We start from the raw sequence: 20641 nt of genomic DNA on the forward strand, positions 1-20641 counted from the left end.
TAGCCTATAGTCTACAATAATCACGTCATTGAATGTACTATAGTATAATTTATTTAATTGTTGAATGAAATTGTAAATAGGCTCCTTCATTCAGTGAATACTGGATGTCTTTCTATCTCTGGGAGGATGTTAATGAAGGCTTTTCAGCTGTTGAACTATGGCAATGTCCAACAAATGTCTAAATCTTTCTTTCTTTTAGTCAACAAGTGATGAGCCAGAGCAACCAATCAACGTCACTGCAGCTGTTCTACCCACCACCCCCATTGCTCTTCCTCCACCACCAACCTCATCCTCTTCTCCTGTTCAACTCATTTGTCGCCCCACTAGAAAATACTGTACATACAGTTGAAGTCAGAAGTTTACATACACTTAGGTTGGAGTCGTTAAAACTCATTTTTCAACCACTCCACAAATTTCTTGTTAACAAACTATAGTTTTGGCAAGTCGTTTAGGACATCAACTTTGTGCATGAAACAAGTAATTTTTCCTAAAAAAATGTGCCGACAGATTATTTCACTTATGATTCACTGTATCACAAATTCAGTGGGTCAGAAGTTTACATAAACTAAGTTGAATGTGCATTTAAACAGCTTGGAAAATTCCAGAAAATGATGTCATGACTTTAGAAGCTTCTGTTAGGCTAATTGACATCATTTGAGGCAATTGGATGTGTACTGTGAGGTTCTGTGTTACACACTATAGCCCTTACCATATCATATGTGATGGAATACTATTTGCTGTTGGCTTGTGTTATGCAACATAGCTGACTTGAGACATTGTTAAGGCCTTTCTCATGATGGAAAAATACAGAATAACATGAAGACAGGACCTGTGCAATGAGTTGTGGGGGCACATTCAGAACGTAGTGTTGGGAGAACAAACGGTCTTTTGTTAGATATCAGGAGCCAGGTGTGAGATAACTGTATTGAGTGTGTGAGCGCATAGATATTCTACACAACTACAACGACTGACCGCTGAAGCGCCAAGGAGGCTGGGACCAGCTCGTGCGCCAACAATCAACGATAGGCTGGGTGAGTTTAAACCACGCCCAGTCTCTACTCTGACAGGCCGGCTCGGAAGCAGGAACTACTCCTGTCAAGAGTATATTATAATATCTTTGTCAGGAACAAGTCAGTTCTCTGTTTGCCCTGCGAGGTGGGACAGAGAGCCCGTATATAAGAAAATTGCATTTACCACTTATTGCTTAGCTAATAAAAAATACATAGTATACAATCGGTGACTCAATGTCATATTTATCCAGATACCAGATTCGAATTGATGCAACCCTAACAGTGCCTGTGGATGTATTTCAAGGCCTACCTTAAAACTCTGTGCCTCTTTGCTTGACATCATGGGAAAATCAAATGAAATCAGCCAAGACCTCAGAAAAGAAATTGTAGACCCCCACAAGTCTGGTTCATCCTTGGGAGCAAGTTCCAAACGCCTGAAGGTACCACATTCATCTGTACAAACAATAGTACGCAAGTATAAGCACCATGGGATTACGCAGCCGTCATACTGATCAGGAAGGAGACGTGCTCTGCCTCCTAGAGATGAACGTACGTTGGTGCAAAACAAAAAGTGCAAATCAATCCCAGAACAACAGCAAAGGACCTTGTGAAGTAGCTGGAGGAAACAGGTGCAACAATATCTTTATCCACAGTAAAACGAGTCCTATATCGACATAACCTAAAAGGCCCTCAGCAAGGAAGAAGCCACTGCTCCAAAACCACCATAGAAAAGCCAGACAACGGTTTGCAACTGCACATGTAGACAAAGATCGTACTTTTTGGAGAAATGTCCTCTGGTCTGATGAAACAAAAATTGTTCTAAAATTCACCAAATTGATTGTGGGAAGCTTGTGGAAGGCTACCCGAAACGTTTGACTCAAGGTAAACAATTTAAAGGGAACGCTACCAAATACTAATTGAGTGTATGTAAACTTATGACCCACTAGGAATGTGATGAAATAAATAAAAGCTGAAATAAATCATTCTCTGTCATATTATTCTGACAATTCACATTCTTAAAAGAAAGTGGTGATCCTCACTGACCTAAAACAGGGAATCTTTACTTGGATTAAATGTCAGGAATTGTGAAAAACTATGTTTAAATGTATTTGGCTAAGGTGTATGTAAACTCCCGACATCAACTGTACATACCCCTGTGCCCATCTCATTGCAATATGGTCCATCCAGGGCCTCAGCTGGATGCCTACAATGTGAGAAATGTAAACAAGATGCTATAATTGTGTGTGTGTGGTTTGAGCTCCAAAAAAAGACATGAGTGTTATGTGCCCCTCTGTTTTAATGTTGAAATGCCATGAATGGAAGATGACAAAGGAGATAGTGATGAGGGTGAGAGCATCCAGTATGAAAATAAAGACCCCTTCGGATCTAAAATGAGTGTGGGGGCCCTCTTGTGTCTCCTTTCTGTCCGTTTGAGGATACTACGGTCACCCCTGGTGGAGGATCTTGGAACACTGCTATTTAAGAGGTTGATGAAAACCTTTAACGGTGGTGGTGCTATGTTGCATGTTATCTTGAATACCAATCAGCAGTTTGAGGACAGAATGAAATGGTGTAAACTTAACAGGTTGAACCTGTTGAGGACACTCTTCTAAAAAGGGGTTCCAACAGGGTTCTAGGCTGTTACCGAAGGAAAATCATTTTTGGTTCCAGGTAGAACCCTCTGTGGAATGGAGCCCAACAGTGTTCTACCTCGGCACAGAAGGGGTTCTACCTGGAACCAAAAAGGGTTCTCCTATGGGGACAGAGGAATAATCCTTTTAGGTTGTTGAAAGCACCTTGTTCTTAGTGTAGGTCTGTATTGCAGTGGTGGTTCAGTGGTTTTCTGTAATAAAATAAATGGTTCATTGGTGGTGGGGAGTTTAGATGATCTGAAATAATATGAAACATCCCCACTTTTAGCCCACATTTACAAGCAGGCAAAGTAACCTCCTACATGTGCTGAGGCATGTGTGATCACTCAACATTGACAGGACCGACAGAAAAAGACATGCTCACATGCAAACAAAAGATAACATGTGTCTAGCTTGCACCGTTATGCAATTATTAAGAGACTAGATACAAACAGCTAATCCTGGCTACCAATTTTCTAGCATTCATTTATTGAAGATAGCCAGTGGTGTAAAGTACTTAAGTAAAACTACTTTAAAGTACTTCTTAAGTCGTTTTTGGGGGGTATCTGTACTGTATTTTACTATTTATATTGTTGCCAACTTTTACTTTTACTTCCCTACATTCCTAAAGAAAATAATGTATTTTTTACTCCATACATTTTCCCTGACATCAAAAAGTACTTGTTACATTTTGACAGGAAAATGGTCCAATTTACACACTTATCAAGAGAACATCCCTGGTCACCCTACTGCCTCTGATCTGGAGGACTCACTAAACAGAGAACATCCCTGGTCACCCCTACTGCCTCTGATCTGGAGGACTCACTAAACAGAGAACATCCCTGGTCACCCCTACTGCCTCTGATCTGGAGGACTCACTAAACAGAGAACATCCCTGGTCACCCCTACTGCCTCTGATCTGGCGGGCTCACTAAACAGAGAACATCCCTGGTCACCCCTACTGCCTCTGATCTGGAGGACTCACTAAACAGAGAACATCCCTGGTCACCCCTACTGCCTCTGATCTGGCGGGCTCACTAAACACAGAAGCTTCGTTTGTAAATTATATCTGAGTGTTGGAGTGTTCCCCTGGCTATCCGCAAATACATTTAAAAAAAGAAAGAAAATTGTACCATCTGGTTTGCTTAATAAGGAATTTGAAATGGTTTACACTTGTAGTTTTACTTTTGATACTTAAGTACATTTGAGATATTCCATTTACTTTTGATACTTCAGTATATTTAAAACCAGATACTTTTAGACTTTTACTCAAGTATTATTTCACTGGGTGACTCTCACTTTTACTTGTCATTTTCTATTAAGGGATCTTTTGTCGTGGAAATGTCCTCTATTTACCAAATCATGAGAGCAAACCACAACACAAGTCAGAGTTAGTTATCAAAGTCCATCTTTAATTATATGAGCTCTATCACAACCCTGTGACTCTCAGATCAATTCAGTGTCTAATCAATGAATTCTCTGAGAGCCCCCTTACACATTGCAACTGAGATCCTTTAATAGCAAAGAACACACATAGTCAGACAGCATAGACATAATAAATCGTTCAGCTTTGTCTCCTTACTCAAACCCTAGAACCATAAACCAACCCTCCATATCAACAGGCATATATCAAATTGTCATTTAGATACAACCAATTCTAAATACAACCAATCCTGGACAAGCTCACGGAGAGCATAGAATGATTCCAGACACTGCCATCCTCCTTTCCCCGATGGGAAAAGTAGGGAGTGACTGGCACACAGACACAGTGGAGCAAAAGATATGTTTACACATGATGATACCTTGACCTCTCCCCTCTCTGCGGCCCAAGCAACTTAGTCTTGACATAGAACAGATACTGCAACCCCGCCACAGTATTATACAAACACATTCTGATGAGAAGTAACTTACAAACATATGATGAATATAAAACATCTGACCTATGTTACCAACCAATTCTGATTATTCCCCAACACTTTACTTTTACTCAAATATGACTATTGAGTACTTTTTCCACCACTGAGGCAAGCAGATCAGAGATGTCAAGGTGGCACCCAAGCATATGCCATGTGTAGATGTGCCAAATACAAATACGTATGGTCATATTTTTTATATTTTATTTCATTTGTTATCTGATGGAGCCATCCCTTGTATCATTTTCTAGGCCTCCCAGGTATTTGCATTTAAAGTAAGGTATATGATTACTGCTGCTAGGGGAGCTGTGATGTCAATTGGGGGCGGGGCGTTAGTGAGATTGTGAGGTCTTAGAGGTTTCTTCTTCTTCAATCTTGGAGAATGCCTACTACTGAAAACTAATAACGTTTCTCCGTCTCATCATTTTACCCTATTAATTCAGTTACGTAATGTGCAAAAGTGCAATATGACTCTCAGCACATTGAGGTAACATGGTTAACTACATAGTCCATGAGTTTGGTCACGTTTCAAGGCAATTGAAGGGAGTTTTAACAGAGTGATAAACTGGTTGGTATTTTCCCCATTGTAAGTAATGGAGGTTGGCTAGGTTGCTAATGGTTTACATGTAAGAGAAGGGATCAAGATGGCGTCTGAAAATTCTGTACTTTTTTTCAACAACGTTTTAGATCCTATTTGTTTTATTTTCTCAGTTTAGTTCAGGTAATATATGTAAATATGTGATGTCACGATAAAATGTGTTAATATTTCTACTAAAATAGCATTTAACAGTTCGCTAGCTTGATGCTAACCATATTTAGCGTGGCTAAGCGCTAGCTAGCTCTAGGCTAGTTGATTTCAGTCAGCTTTCAGTCAGCTTACATGTTAGTGGTTTATAATATACTGGTTGTAGCAATGTTTAGCACAGGCCTCCAGTCATTTATAGCTTTTTCCAAATTGACACTGATAGTACAGTGAGTTATATATAATGTGAATGTGTAGATGTGTGGTGATAGTATTTTAACCTCAGACCTTTTATTTTTTTGATACTGGAGTATGAAATGTGGAGATGTAATGCAACAATAGAGTTGTAATGGATACTTGGTTTGAAACCAAAAAGATTAACAAAAGAGAACAGTATTTTAATAGATCTTGGAGAATTCCTACTACTGAACACTAGTAACGTTTCTTCGTCTCATCATTTTACCCTGTTAATTCAGGTTTATTATCTGCTGACCACATCCCAGTCTGAGGCGTGTAACATATGTCAACAGGTGTCAAGCACTTGAAAGTTACAGAAATTGTGTCAACTGTTAGGACAAGGGATAACAGCTAAATGAAATCCAACTGATGCCATTGTGTGAAGACACAAACAAGCTGATATTCATAGATTATTTTTGACTGCTGTCATATAATGCCATTATTGCTTTTGTGCTGAGTTTCACTATTTATCAAGGCTACTTCTACTTCTGAATCAGTAATCTTGACTCTGAATCATGTGCAGTGTGACCACTGAGACTTAAACTAACTCAACATGACTCCTGAGATATACAGTTAATCAATTATAGTGTCTTTGAAAATAATCAAAATCAGTCAGTCTGGTCAGAGTGACTCTATAAAGACAGACTGAATCAACAGAGAGAGTTAGAGAGAGCGAGAGGGAGATTGTCTAGAATCAGACTCTTTAAACAGTCTTGGTTTGACCACCAGAGAAAAGAAAGAAAGTAGTTATGAGCTGAACAATATGCCAGTGGAAGGAAGGACAGTACCAGGTAACCCAGTTGTGGTTTGTAACTATTCTGATTTCTCATTGTTGCCAATTGAGTTGCAGTGGAATAGAAACTCAGTGGCACCAATTATGTAATCCAGACCCCAGATGGTAGGTGTTCTGCCCGTGTGTCATGTTAACATGCTGAAAGGGTATTATATGCGTGATTCTCCAGACAGCTCCTCAGGTGAGCCGGTCCAGCCCGTCTCCAGTGTGTCTGCGGTGGTGCTGAAGCCTGGCTGGGACCTAGAGGAGGAGAAGGAGGACGGGTTGGAGTTACTCCATACGTTACAGCAGTGTGAACACAACAAGTTACCCTCTCAAATGGAACATGTGGAGAACAAATCAAACGAATGATCTCATCCTGTTGATAAATAGTTTTCTCAATGTGTTTCAGGACGTTCCAAGTCGCACGTCCATCTTGGAACATGACGTGGATGTGGGGAACGCTGCTCCTATTCGTCAGCATCCGTACCGGGTTAACGCACATAGTCCATCTGTAAATAGCCCCCACAATCTACCTACCTCATCCCCATATTGTTTTATTTACTTTTCTACTCTTTTGCACACCAGTATCTCTACTTGCACATCATCATCTGCTCATTTATCACTCCAGTGTTAATCTGATAAATTGTAATTATTTGCTAATATGGCCTATTTATTGCCTACCTCCTCACGCCATTTGCACACACTGTATATAGACTTTATTTTTTTCTATTGTGCTTTTGACTGTGCACTTGTTTATCCCATGTGTAACTCTGTGTTGTTGTTTGTGTCGCACTGCTTTGCTTTATCTTGGCCAGGTCGCAGTTGTAAATGAGAACTTGTTCTCAACTAGCCTACCTGGTTAAATAAAGGTGAAATAATAAATGAAAAACCCTAAGAAAAGGGAGGTAATGAAAAGTGAAGTAGCTTATTTATTACAGAATGACATGTGAAAACCCAGTAACAGCTCCTGTTGTTCCCCATGTATTCTTGTTCCTGAGCCTGACGGTACGTCCCGCTTATGTACGGACTATCGGAGTGTAAATTCATTACAACATCAGATTATTTTCCTCTACCTCACTTTGATGACTGCATTGATAGAATTGGCTCTGCTGCTTACGTTAGTAAGTTAGATTTGCTAAAATGTTATTGGCAGGCGCCTCTGAACTCTCGAGCTTCTGACATCTCGGCTTTCTGATAACTGATAACTTCGTACAATATACTGTGATGCCCTTTGGAATGTGTAATGCACCTGCTATTTTTCAGCGCCTAGTTAACATTGTGTTCGTGGATGTGCCAGATTGGACTGTTTAAATTGACGATGTGGTGATACATTTGTTTACTTTGTCTGATCATCTTGCCACCTTGAAAAGGGTGTTTCAGCAGTTGGAGAAGGCTTCAACTAAAGAATGCTTCTTTAACCCCCAATTTGGCCAAGTGTGAGTTTGGGAAGGCTACTGTGGCTTACCTGGGGGAAGCAGGTGGGACGAGGTCAAGTGTGCACCCAATAACTGGCAAAGTGGAAGCAATTGTTGCTTTTCCTGCTCTCACGACTTGACGCCAGTTGTGCAGATTCCTGGGGATGGGAGGGTACTATCGTACGTTCTGTAAGAATTTTTCGACGGTAGTAGCTCTCCTTACATCTCTGCTTAGTCCCAAAGTACCATTTAAGTGGTCCAAGGAATGTAACTATGCTTTAGATTCAGCGAAAGCACTACTTTGTAGTGCCCTAGTGCTTGTCGCCCCCCAACTTTGACAAACCTTTCAAGTTGGATGTAGATGCTAGTATAGTGGGGGTGGGTGGGTGCGTGAAGTCCTATGAGTGCCATCTGATGAAGATCATCAAAGGTTAGTGATTAATTTCATCTATATTTCTGCTTTTTGTGACTCCTCTCTTTGGCTGGAAAAATGGCTGTATGGTTGTCTGTGATTAGGCGCTGACCTAACATAATTGCATGGTGTGCTTTTGCAGTAAAGCCTTTTTGAAATCGGACTCTGTGGTTGGATTTACAAGAAGTTTATCTTTAAAATGGCGTATAATACTCGTAATTTGGAGGAATTTTAATTATGGGATTTCTATTGTTTTGAATTCGGCACCCTGCAATTTCACTGGCTGTTGTCGAGGTGGGTCGTTAGCGTCCCACTGGCACCAGAGAGGTTTTTAATTGAAATTGTTCCCGGAAATTATTGGTGAATTATTCTGTTTCATTTGTTCCCGGGGAACACACCTTGGGAGTGTTTAGGCAAGAGGCCTGAGGGCATACATAACCCGTAGTATTTAATCTGTCTATGCACACTAGGTAAGACGTGGGTGAACCACCCCCTGTATTGTGGTTAGTGCACCAAGTGGTGCTAAAGTTAAGGTAAGAAGTGGGAAGGCAGGTAAGGTAGGAGAGGGGACTCTTTAACCTCTAACTTTTCTTCGCTTTGCTTTGGTTCAGTCCAACTCCTTTTCCCCAATTTACCGTGTTTAGGAATAATACATTCCTGGTAAACTCTGTCGTCCTTCCCAGCACCTACGATCACATACCTTTTTCACTCCACAGGGAGTTGAGATGTACATAACATTCGGTTACAGATTTTTGGGTTACGGAATTATGAGTTTTAATCACTTAATAATTCACAAACAAAATATACATCAGAAAGCTCCACCATTACTTGTTACTTCTGTCAACTTTCATTATCCACCCTCCTCAAAAAGACAAATGTGAAAATATCTTAATATCTTACGTTTTAAGACTTTTTCTGGTGATGTTTTCTAAGATCTCTTTTACATCTGTTGATACAGAAATCAAAGTCTTCAATTGTTGAAAAACGGATCTAGAATTACATTTCCCACACTCTTAGATTTCATTTGACACCCAATTACACATGCTCCAATTAACATCACATTGGTTCTCATGCGTCCTTTTACATGGAAATGCCCTACTGTACCTCTAGAGATACTATCCATCCCCAAATAGTAATAAAGTGGTTGGACTGGTTGCTACTGGCCTCTCCAGCTTCAGGCTGAATCACACCCATGATGAGAGGAGGTTTACTGGACACACAGGGAGAAACTACAGGCTGAATCACACCCATGATGAGAGGAGGTTTACTGGACACACAGGGAGAAACTACAGGCTGAATCACACCCATGATGAGAGGAGGTTTACTGGACACACAGGGAGAAACTACAGGCTGAATCACACCCATGATGAGAGGAGGTTTACTGGACACACAGGGAGAAACTACAGGCTGAATCACACCCATGATGAGAGGAGGTTTACTGGACACACAGGGAGAAACTACAGTCTGAATCACACCCATGATGAGACTACCTTTAAGGCATAAGGGTTTGGTTAATGTTAGGGTTAAGTTTAGGGTTAATGTTAATGTTAGGGTTAATGTAAGGATTAAGGTTAGGGTCCGTTTTAGGTTTTGGTCAGACGGGCTGTCAATGGGATGTTGGTCAGAAAAGTCCATTTAGTCTTTCCCTTCTCAAACCTGTCCTCCCCCTAACCAGCTCATAGCATGTATTCCACCCCCAGCACACCTGATTCACTAATCAGAGGTTTGGATGATTAGTTGACCAGTGGTACAAAGTGGACTGGATCTAGGTGAACTATGTGGAGAGTCTTCCAGGGACAGTACAGTACAGACTGAGAAGCTAATAACAGTGTAGTTTACTCAACTCATTCAAACTATCATGACTATTGTTTAGAGAGAAGATCTGCACAAGGGCATAAAGTTTAAGATATAGCAAGAGAGGACAATATGGTGCAATAAATATAAAGACAACATGTCATCTACCTGTGTTATAGAATAGCTCCCTTCTCACATCCCAGGTCATGTTTGGACTGGAACGTGACAACTCAATGGGCTATGCGCATCTCCCCAATAGCCTACAGACAACTTTCCTGAGTGCAATGTCATTAATGTGACCGATATGTACAGTATAATAAGCATAGTGAAGAAGGAAAAGATCCCACCTCTGACGCACAGCAGAGACATCGCTGCAAGAGTCCCTCAATAATTTAAAAACAGTCATTGCGTTTCAATGAATGTCCTCCCCAAACGCTTGTTGCATCGTGAACTATCCTCCCAGTCCCTTGGGATTTAATCGGATGGATGATGCGTCGCTGCCATTTACTTGGATGAGAAGTTGGACGAACGCTCCTCCAGCTCACGATACGAAATGGTGGAGAACTACAGTGTGGTGATGTGTCGTTCACGAACGAACGGCTCTTTTTGAACGGATCTTTTTGTTGAACCTCGGGAACCGAATTGCATCGGTGAAAGAGCCATTCATCTGGCTCTATGATTTGCAAACTGCTACTACTGCTTATTGACCTCAGAACAACGTTTTTCTGTAGATAAATTACAACATCATTATCTAAAGGGGGTGAATCCTCACTGCAGAAATAATAAATAGTGGGGAGAGAGTTGTGATTGTATGTTTGTTTGTACAGTTATGGCTGTAATGTTATTATTTTGTGTTCTCACTAAACACCCACATTTGTATTTGTGTGGGAAATGTTTGTAGGCTATGGTTGCTGTTTGTATTTCATTGAACTTTAGGCCCATACAAAGACAAATCACACAACATAGAATTCCAAATAACCTTAGGCAAAAATACACGAAATAAAAGTCAAGTGAAAATAGTTATAAATGTCTTTATCAATTATGAGTAGCTAAACATTATCGACTTTTGGACACTGGTGCGCAGGAGAACCCCTAGCTGTCAATCAAGCAGACGCGGTGAACGGATTATGACGCTCAAGCGTTCCAAATGACGCAACAATACAGCTCCAGACCAGAGAAAGTTAATGCCGAAGAAATCATTCGGTTCAACACTAAAACTGAGGTTTGACACGTGTGATTTGAGGTGAGTCAAATATTTACAAAAGTTTACAATACATTAACCATCCGCTTCGTTATTTCTGTTGCTATCAATCACTCCATCTATATCTACTCTTCTGTCTGAATTGTCTGTGTACTGTCTAGCCAGCATATGACAGAAAGGATCTTTCACATAGGCTCATATTCACAAAGTCTCATAGAAGGAGTGCTGATCAATAATCAGTTTGCTTTTAAATTAAACTGAATACGTTTTAATGGACAGGAGGCGACCTGATCCTAGATCAGCACTCCTACCCTGAAACACTTTGTGAACACAATCCAGGTGTACTGTGATTATGAAGTTGTGATGAGGTATTATTATATTAGTTGTGCTGATGCATGATGGGTTGTAGGCTAGAGCTTGAGGACTCAACTCTGAAGACTGTTTCTGAATTCACTGACCTGGTGAGTAAATGTTGTGTACAATGGCACCATCTAGTGACAGAAACATAGAAACACACATTGTTGCTGAACGAAGGCATCTCTTTATTTTCCAGAAATAAAACTTGTAGACCTTTCCTGCAGGCTCTGAGGAGATGGACAGCTCTTCTTCTTCTGGACGATCTCCGTCTCCTACTGGGACTGTCTTCTTACCCCCTCCTATCATGTGGAACAGTCTGTAAGTCATTCATCACATAACCTAGCTCTGGTACAGGGCATTATGTGCGGCTTGCTGAAGGAAGGCTCAGTGTCTGCAAGCTGTACGTAACGCCCTGGACCAGAGTGACACATTACCCACCTCTGGCCATCATGGTCAACTCATCACATTCACGTATTGTAAGTCACAGTTGTGTGATTTGTGTTATTAAAGACAGTTAAATTGAGCAGAAGTTGAATTATTATTTTAATATTGTAGTAAATTGTCTGAGTTCACTTCCTAAATAATGTGTTGACATTCCTTTGCTCCCAGCTACAAGCAGGCAGAGATGGAGGTTCACTTCCCGAGAGAAGAGAAGAAGACCTATACAGAGAAGGAAGCCCACATGCTTGAGTTGATGGGGAAGGATCGAACGATCCGAAATCAGAAGAAGGAGATGGACAGACTTCAAGTCTGCCTCTGGGAGGAGGAAAAGAAGAAGAGGAATGGTGGAACGGAGAAGGACAAGATCATTGAACAATTACAGTCTGAGACAGACCATCTCCGAGCCCTTTTAAAAGATGAAAGGAGGAGAAGAAGAGTAGAAAGGGGTATCATGAAAGAGTGGAAGGCTGAGATCCTGAGACTGAGGGAGGCAGAGAGCCAGAGGGAGGCAGAGAGCCAGAGGGAGGCAGAGAGCCAGAGAGAGGCAGAGAGCCAGAGAGAGGCAGAGAGCCAGAGAGAGGCAGAGAGACAGAGAGAAGCAGAGAGACAGAGAGAAGCAGAGAGACAGAGAGAAGCAGAGAGAGCCACAGAAGCAATGGAACACCAGAGAAAACTGCAGGAGATCCACAGACTCAAACAACTGCTGGATCTACTGATGGTGGACCTACAACTGGCCCACGTAAGACATGTCATTGTTATTATTAAAAGGCAGTGTATATTTACCCAGCTGAAAATGAATAGTGGCAGACAGCGGTACGCTAACCCAATGTTAACTTTTATTCCTTTCCTTAACCCTTACCTTAACCTCACTGAAACTATACCTAACCTTTACCTTAACCCAACCCTAGGTCCTGAACCTAACCTTCATTTATCTCAACCCCTATGCCTTTCTTCTGCCGGTTGAATATCCACTTCCTTATTAACATCATTACTGTTGTTGTTGTTAACTGTATCTGTGTAGGTTGTAAATAACTGCATTAGTGAAGCTTCATTTGTAGGAGTAATTTCTACAAGCATAAACATCAGAGGCAACATTGTTGTAACATCACACAAATTGTAACAGGAATTTCTCAAACCCCTAACTGAATGGGCAAGAAGGTTGTGTGTTTGTATTTGTACACATTTTGGACATAATTGATTCCATAAAATGTCTCATAATTTTTTCAAACCATGTCAATACATTAATTGACAATGAATTGTCCAGATGAATTGATCAACATGACCCTGCTATTGATGTTGTCCAGTGTTTTAATTAATTAGTTAGCTCTAGGTTGCATTTCTGTGTATCATTCTCTGCAAATCCTTTGAAAGTATGTCTTGGTAATAGATTATCACAAATTTTACCTTTTAAAATGAAGCAAGAGATTGAGAGATTGAGGCTATGGCAGAAAGTCATGGAGGAGCAGCGACCAAGACTGGCCTGGAACAACAAACCTATTGAAACAGGAAGAGAGAGGGAAAGAGAGAGGGAAAAAGAGAGAGAAAGGGAGATGGAAAGGGAGAGAAAAGCAGAATTGGAAAGACAAGAAATGAGGAAGAAAGTGGAACAGGCAGAAGAAACGATAAAAGCGTTAGAACGAGAGATTGAGAGATTGAAAGAGATTGAGAAGGAAATCATATTTGAAAGAGAAAGAGACATGCGTATTGCAGAGAATGAGAAAGTCAAACTGGTTAACGAAAAGGTAAAAGAGTTAGAGAGAGAGGTTGAGAGACTGAAAGAAGATATGACAACAAAAGAGATTCAATACAAAATCAAATTTGAAAGAGCGAAAGAAGCGTTTAGAAGACAGAATGAGAGAGTGAAACAGGTTCACCAAAATGTACTAGTGTTAGACAGAGAGGTTGTGAGAATGAAAGAAGAGATTAGATTGAAAGACGAGACTGAACCAGAGAGAACATTTGATAGAGACAGAGAGAGAGAAAATGATTGGAGACAAAGTGAAGAGGAGATGAGAAAGAGAGTGGAGAGAGAGATGGAGCTGAAGACAGCCCTCATCAATGACAAAAAGACGTCTGAATTGGAGGAAGTCTTCAAGAAAATCAAGGAACAGCGGATTGAATTAGAAAATATGGAAACAGACAAATATAAATGGAAACAGAACCAAATGGACATGGAGGAGAAGATGGAGGGTGAGCACAACAAACAGAAAGAGGTAGAAAGAAAGAGAATGGAGAAAATACCAAAACAGAGACAAGAAGAAGATGAGAAGAAGATGGAGAGAGAAGAAGAAGAGGAGAGACACAAACAGAAGCACATAGAGATGGAAGAGGAAGAAAGAGAGAGGGAGAAAGAGAGACAGAGACAGATCAGAAGACAGAGAATGGAGAAGAGACAGAAAATTATGGAAAGAGAAGAAGAGAGACAGAGAGAGATTGAAAGAGAGCACGAAGAAGAAAGATGTAAACAGAAGCAAATAGAGATGGAAGAGGTAGAACGAGAAAGGGAGAAAGAGAGACAGAGAGAGATCAAAAGGAAGAGAATGGAGAAGAGACAGAAAATGATGGAAAGAGAAGAAGAGAGACAGAGAGAGATTGAAAGAGAGCACGAAGAAGAAAGATATAAACAGAAGCACATAGAGATGGAAGAGGTAGAACGAGAAAGGGAGAAAGAGAGACAGAGAGAGATCAAAAGGAAGAGAATGGAGAAGAGACAGAAAATTATGGAAAGAGAAGAAGAGAGACAGAGAGAGATTGAAAGAGAGCACGAAGAAGAAAGATGTAAACAGAAGCAAATAGAGATGGAAGAGGTAGAACGAGAAAGGGAGAAAGAGAGACAGAGAGAGATCAAAAGAAAGATAATGGAAAAGAGACAAAAACATATCGAAAGAGAAGAAGAGAGACAGAAAGAGATTGAAAGAGAGCACGAAGAAGAAAGATGTAAACAGAAGCAAATAGAGATGGAAGAGGAAGAACGAGAGAGGGAGAAAGAGAGACAGAAAGAGATCAAAAGAAAGAGAATGGAGAAGAGACAGAAAAACATGGAAAGAGAAGTGAGACAGAAAGAGATTGAAAGAGAGAATGAAGAAGAACTATTTGAACAGAAGCAAAAAGAGATGGAAGAGGAAGAACGAGAGAGGGAGAAAGAGAGACAGAGAGAGATCAAAAGAAAGAGAATGGAGAAGAGACAGAAAAACATGGAAAGAGAAGTGAGACAGAAAGAGATTGAAAGAGAGAATGAAGAACAACTATTTAAACAGAAGCAAAAAGAGATGAAAGAGGAAGTAGAAGAGAAGGAGAAAGAGAGACAGAGAGAGATCAAAAGAAAGATAATGGAAAAGAGACAAAAACATATTGGAGGAGAAGAGAGACAGAAAGCGATCGAAGAGAAAGAGAGACAGAGAGAGATGGGAGAGAAAGAAAGACGACAACAACAAGAGGAGAGAAAGATAATGTTTGAGAGAGATCAAGAAGAAGAAAATATATGGAAACAGAAGCAAATTGACATGGAGAAGGAGGGAAGAGAGGGGGAGAACAAGAGACAGAGAGAGATAGAAGAGATACACAGACGACAACAACAAGAGGAGAGACAGAAACAAAAGGAGAAGGAGAAAGAAAGGGAGAAAGACAATGACAATCAGAGAGAGATGGAATTAAAAGATCAGCAACAGAAAGAGATGGAGAAAGAAAAGATGATTATGAGAGAAAGGGAGGAAGCAGGAAGAAGAAAGGAGGGGCAGAAAAATATTTTGGGGGAAATTGAGGGACAGAATGAACTGGAGATAGAACAGGAGAGAGAGATGGAAGAAAAGCAGGAAGTGATTAAGGAAGCAGAGGAAGAGTACAGGGAAAGAGAAGAGAGAGGAAAGGAAGTAAGCATGAAGAAACATGTAGTAGTTAATGTTAAAGCAAAAGCACGGGAAGTCTTCAATAGGCGTAAAGAGAGGAGGTTAGAAGTGTTGAAGGGGGAACGAGAACACATAGAAAGAGGACAACAAATCAGGAGGGAGAAGGAGGAAAGACGGCTGGAGATGGAAAGAAAACAGGAGAGGGCAAGACAACAAGAGGAGCAGGATAAAAAACAAGAGATTGAAATTGCTAGACAGAAAGAAATGTTGAGACTAAGAGAGGAGGAGAGGCAGAGAGAGGAGGAGAGAGAGGAGCAGAGAAAGAAAGCCATTAAATGCCATTTATCTTTAATCAGAGAGAGAGAAAATATAATACAGGCAAAAAAAGAGAGGAGATCCTTGAGTACAAGAGGGGTGACTTAGAGGAGGAGGAGAAGGAAGATGACAAGGAGGACATTCTCCCACCTGATAAAAGTATCAGAAGGAGAGCTGTGGGCTGGGTGAATAAAACATGGGAGAAGAGGAACCTCAGAAAGATAGAGAGAACGTATCAGAGAGAGGCTGAGGAGGGCCATAATATCGTCCACATAGGTAAGAACTGTTTTCCCTCTACTTATGACATCATCCTCTTTAGTCTCCTCTACACACATACGTTCCACACCAGTCATCATGTTGCATCATTGTTTCAATATAAAACTACTGTCCAAAGAATAGAAAAATACTGCTGATAACAACCACGTTTTTAAATGGTACCTTGTGTCATCTACTTTTCTAACTCTCAAGACTAAGTAGAGACCCAGAAAGAGTTCCTAAAAAACACACACAAAAACGTGTTTTGGGGGGATCCGGGGGCTACTAGTGGCCATGGGGCCCTAAGTGATCACATATGCCCTGGCACTATACAAAGAATAGGTGCCATTCTGGACTCATGTTCAATTTAGGGCCAGGTCAATTCGGGATGGGAATTATTGCACTTTATTGACACATTCCATGCCTTGCTTAACTGAAAAGAGTAAAGAATCATTGAGATCCAATTGTGTTTTCTATTCTTCATTCCCTGTGTCCATTACATTTAAGTTGATACCAGATCCACTAAGTTGAATGTAAACTCTACTTCTTCTCCCCTCCCAGCCATCCCTGGACACACAAGGCTAACATCCACCATGACCCGGGCAGAGAGAGAGAGGGAGAAGAGGAAGGAGCTGCTGAAGGCTGAGGAGAGAAGGAAGAAGATGGAGAATTTCAATAAGCAGTGGAGAGAGCGGTCCCTGCTTAAAAAACAGACTCATCAACAACTGAAGGAGGAGAGGGAGAGGATGAAGGAAAACTACCTGGATCAGATGAATCTGGAGGCTGATGCTCAAATCAACACCCGGTGTCTAACCACCCAACACAGCCACGATTACAACCACGGTCAGGAGTTGCCCGGATGGGCCACAGGCCAACAAGTAAGCCAAGAGCCCACTGGATCTGCTGATGGCCACCAGGAAAGGCCAAGGAGGCAACAGGCATGGGCAGACAACCAGGAGGGGAGTCCAGAGAACCAGCAGGAGGGGCCAGAGAACCATCAGGGGGGGCCAGACAGCCAGCAGCTAGAAGCTCCAGAAGAGGCTGAAACATCAGAGCCAATCTCCAACACAAAGACAAAGAAAAAGCCAAGCATCTGGAAGAAAATTAGGATGAGGTAAAGAATGTTTAAACATCTATTCATGTTTTACACTGTTAATATACATGTCATCACTTTAAAAAGTGACATTATCCAAATGTGAGGGTTTAGTGTACATGCAACACACATGTAAACATATAGATACTTACCTGTCTCTGTGATGTCTTACAGCCTTCCTGACGTGCTGTCTGCCTAGAGCTGGAACTCGATGAAGCCACAGTTCCACTGAGGTTACGTTGGTAATTAAAAGTGTCGCCCAATAATTCCTCCTCCTCTTTAAGTCATCGAGACACATTTCCTCCTCAAAACATTATAGTCTCCTCAAGCCAGCAAGTATCCTCTTTATCAGGCAACAAACCATCGAAGGTCAGTGACCCTCCTCCCAAGAACAGAGACTCTCATCTGTATCCTAGTTAAATTCATCTCTGCTTACCACCTCTACAGTCCTAGAAAATATCCCAAAAATGGAAATGGTTTCAACAGAAGTCCTCCCCTCAGACCAGTGGCTCCACAGACCAGAGTTTCTCATCTTTATTCAAGTTGAATGCAACTCTGATCATTTTCACCACCTCTCCTGTTAAGGGGAGGTGCTGAAAAGGAGGTCTGGGAGGAGGTCTGCAGGTAGCCTGGACCGGACCGGTAGCAGCTAAGTTGCTGGCTCCATCCCCGGGCAGAGCTGCTCAAATCAGGCCAGTGATGTTTGATGATGTCATTTTTGTTAGCAAAGTTTTACTCTTTAATAAAAGCATTTAGTAAAAAAGCAATATTGTTGTTACGGTGTGGATTGTTTTGTTATTTATTAGAATTGAAACATCCAGTAGTCATGGTAGATGTTAGACTTTCAATGAGACACCTAACATTCCATCAGTTTGATACAATGTGTGACATGTTATATTAGAGAGGAGTCCTCTATACACATCTATTTTAGACCATAGGAGAAATATCAGATTGAAATAGCTTCTCTAAGAATCTGAGGAGAGAGCAACAGTAGACGCATCGTTAGCCCTCCCACCTCCAGTTCAGTACTCGGGTCATTCCACCAATTGAGTACCTTTTGGGGAGTGTAACTTTTATTTCACCTAATTCTAACATTCTGTCATAAAGATCACATGCTCAACTTAATAAAAAACATGTTTTCCCATCTCAAAAGTAACAAATACATACTATAGCAAGTGCCCATTAAGTGCCAAATAAAGTGACAGGGTTGATTGTAACAGAGTTGACTATTTCATCTAGAATCAACCATAGATCCCCATGTGACAGGGGGAATGGAATGCAAGCTTACCAAACACATGTAAATAGTTTAAACATTTCTAGACTGTCTATCTATAGGTAACAGGGTTGGTGTGTTATAATTCACCCACCCAGTGGTGATTGCAGCATGTACATCTTGGTGGGGAAAACTCCCCCAAAATGTTTTAGATGAATGCCAGCAAAGCCACTACACAACACAACACTAAACAATACATTAATTGCACTATAACTTTAACAAACGGTGCCCACAAACTGTTAGGGTCGACATAAAGCTGTCCCAACAGCAGAGCTTTCTTTTCAGCACCATGGAGAGAATCCTTTAAAAAACATAGCTGGTATGGCTGACTTGCTTAAACAAATGTGGTTTCTACTGACACTTGAGATGTACAAACTATGGCACAAGGGACAACGAGTGGATAAGAGGCAATACGTAATATTGATGAAGACATTAATGAACGATCTAGGATGGACGTAGTCAATATAACCATGTGTTCAGCACTTTTGAAATGTACAGCGACAGAATTTTGAACATGGGCCATTCTTACAGTATTTTCCCTGTACACCAAGTCATAACTGCATATAAGCAGACAATGAAAGCTCATACAATATCTGATGATTACATTTCTCTAAAATGGGCTGTAGTCTACATGTGCATCATCAAGTCAGAGCAGTAGGCTAAGTTATGAGAGGGGAAAGTGACAACATTATTAGGGTGAGGCACATGGGCTCCTAACAGCTTACTACACAACATACACTTAGTACTACTTTCTTATCTACAGTATACACATCTCCCTGGCATATTACATCATTTATAGAGCAGCAGTCAATACATTGTTGGACTCACCTTGTTGTGCTCACTTGAACAGGAAGGTGTATCGGCAGTTTGGCATCAAAATTTGTCATCAAAGTCTGTCATTCTCTGGATTTATGGTTCTTTCAAGACAACTGGGAACTCGGAAAAAACAAGGTTGAATCATGACGTCAGTGATCTTCAGGTCAGAGCACAAGAAAGAGGCCCGAGTTCCCGACTTGGATTTCTGAGTTGGATGGCCATTCAAAACCTGTTTTCCCAGTCAGAGTTCCCAGTTGTCTTGAACTCACTGAAGTCTAAGAGTTCCCAGTCAGAGTTCCCAGTTGTCTTGAACTCACTGAAGTCTAAGAGTTCCCAGTCAGAGTTCCCAGTTGTCTTGAACTCACTGAAGTCTAAGATTTCACAGTTCCGAGTTTCCAGTTGTTTTGGATGTGGCAGGAGTCATGTTGAATAGTAGGCTAGTGATTGATTTGTTAAGCTTGAAGTTAGCCACTGATTCCTTCCAAACCACTCATTGCTGAATTTGCGATTTCCAACTTTTTGTTTTTATTTGGAAAGGTTGATGAGCACTGATACTTTTAATCTAAAATTTCTCTTCATATGACAAGGATTGAAAAGGATTTGCCAGTAGATTGTTGACTGGATGCATGATGATGACTGCTAGCTTGGTAGCTATGATTTTGAAAATGTGATGTTGAACCAATCACGGCGCAACCAGAGAACATAACCAACCCCTACGCTCCGTATTTCTCGCTGGCTGCCCCACCACCACAGAAAGCACTAAGCTGGGCTGAAACACCTGCATTTATGAGCTGCCTTCCTCAAGAAAGTAAAAAAGAGAAGGTGTCTGTATGCAGCTTTATTAACTCAATGATTTTTTTTTAAAGTAGACATTGTTTGCAAACTGATATGTGACACATATTAATACCAAAATAACATGCAAAGCAGGCAACATATATATATATATATTGTTGTTAAACACGCGGGGCTCAAAACGGGTGTGGCTCTGCCCCACCTGCCCTAAATGACGGCTCACCACTGACAACACTATAATCAAAGATGATTCTATGATGAATACATTATTATTAAAAGATGAGCTCACCCTTTTTATTGGTCAATCAAAATGTAATGATTTAA

General features: G+C 40.9%; 1 long non-coding RNA gene across 1 annotated transcript; it reads left to right on the forward strand.

Annotated features, from left to right (window-relative positions):
• The first annotated feature begins 11043 nt into the window (after positions 1-11043).
• Positions 11044-11591, forward strand: LOC116363061 (uncharacterized). The gene is made up of 2 exons (XR_004207814.1): positions 11044-11172; positions 11540-11591. It is a non-coding gene; the product is annotated as an uncharacterized LOC116363061 (long non-coding RNA).
• The last annotated feature ends 9050 nt before the right edge of the window (positions 11592-20641 follow it).

Source organism: Oncorhynchus kisutch, linkage group LG3, assembly GCF_002021735.2.
Source record: "Oncorhynchus kisutch isolate 150728-3 linkage group LG3, Okis_V2, whole genome shotgun sequence".
In the NCBI taxonomy this organism is placed as follows: domain Eukaryota; kingdom Metazoa; phylum Chordata; class Actinopteri; order Salmoniformes; family Salmonidae; genus Oncorhynchus; species Oncorhynchus kisutch.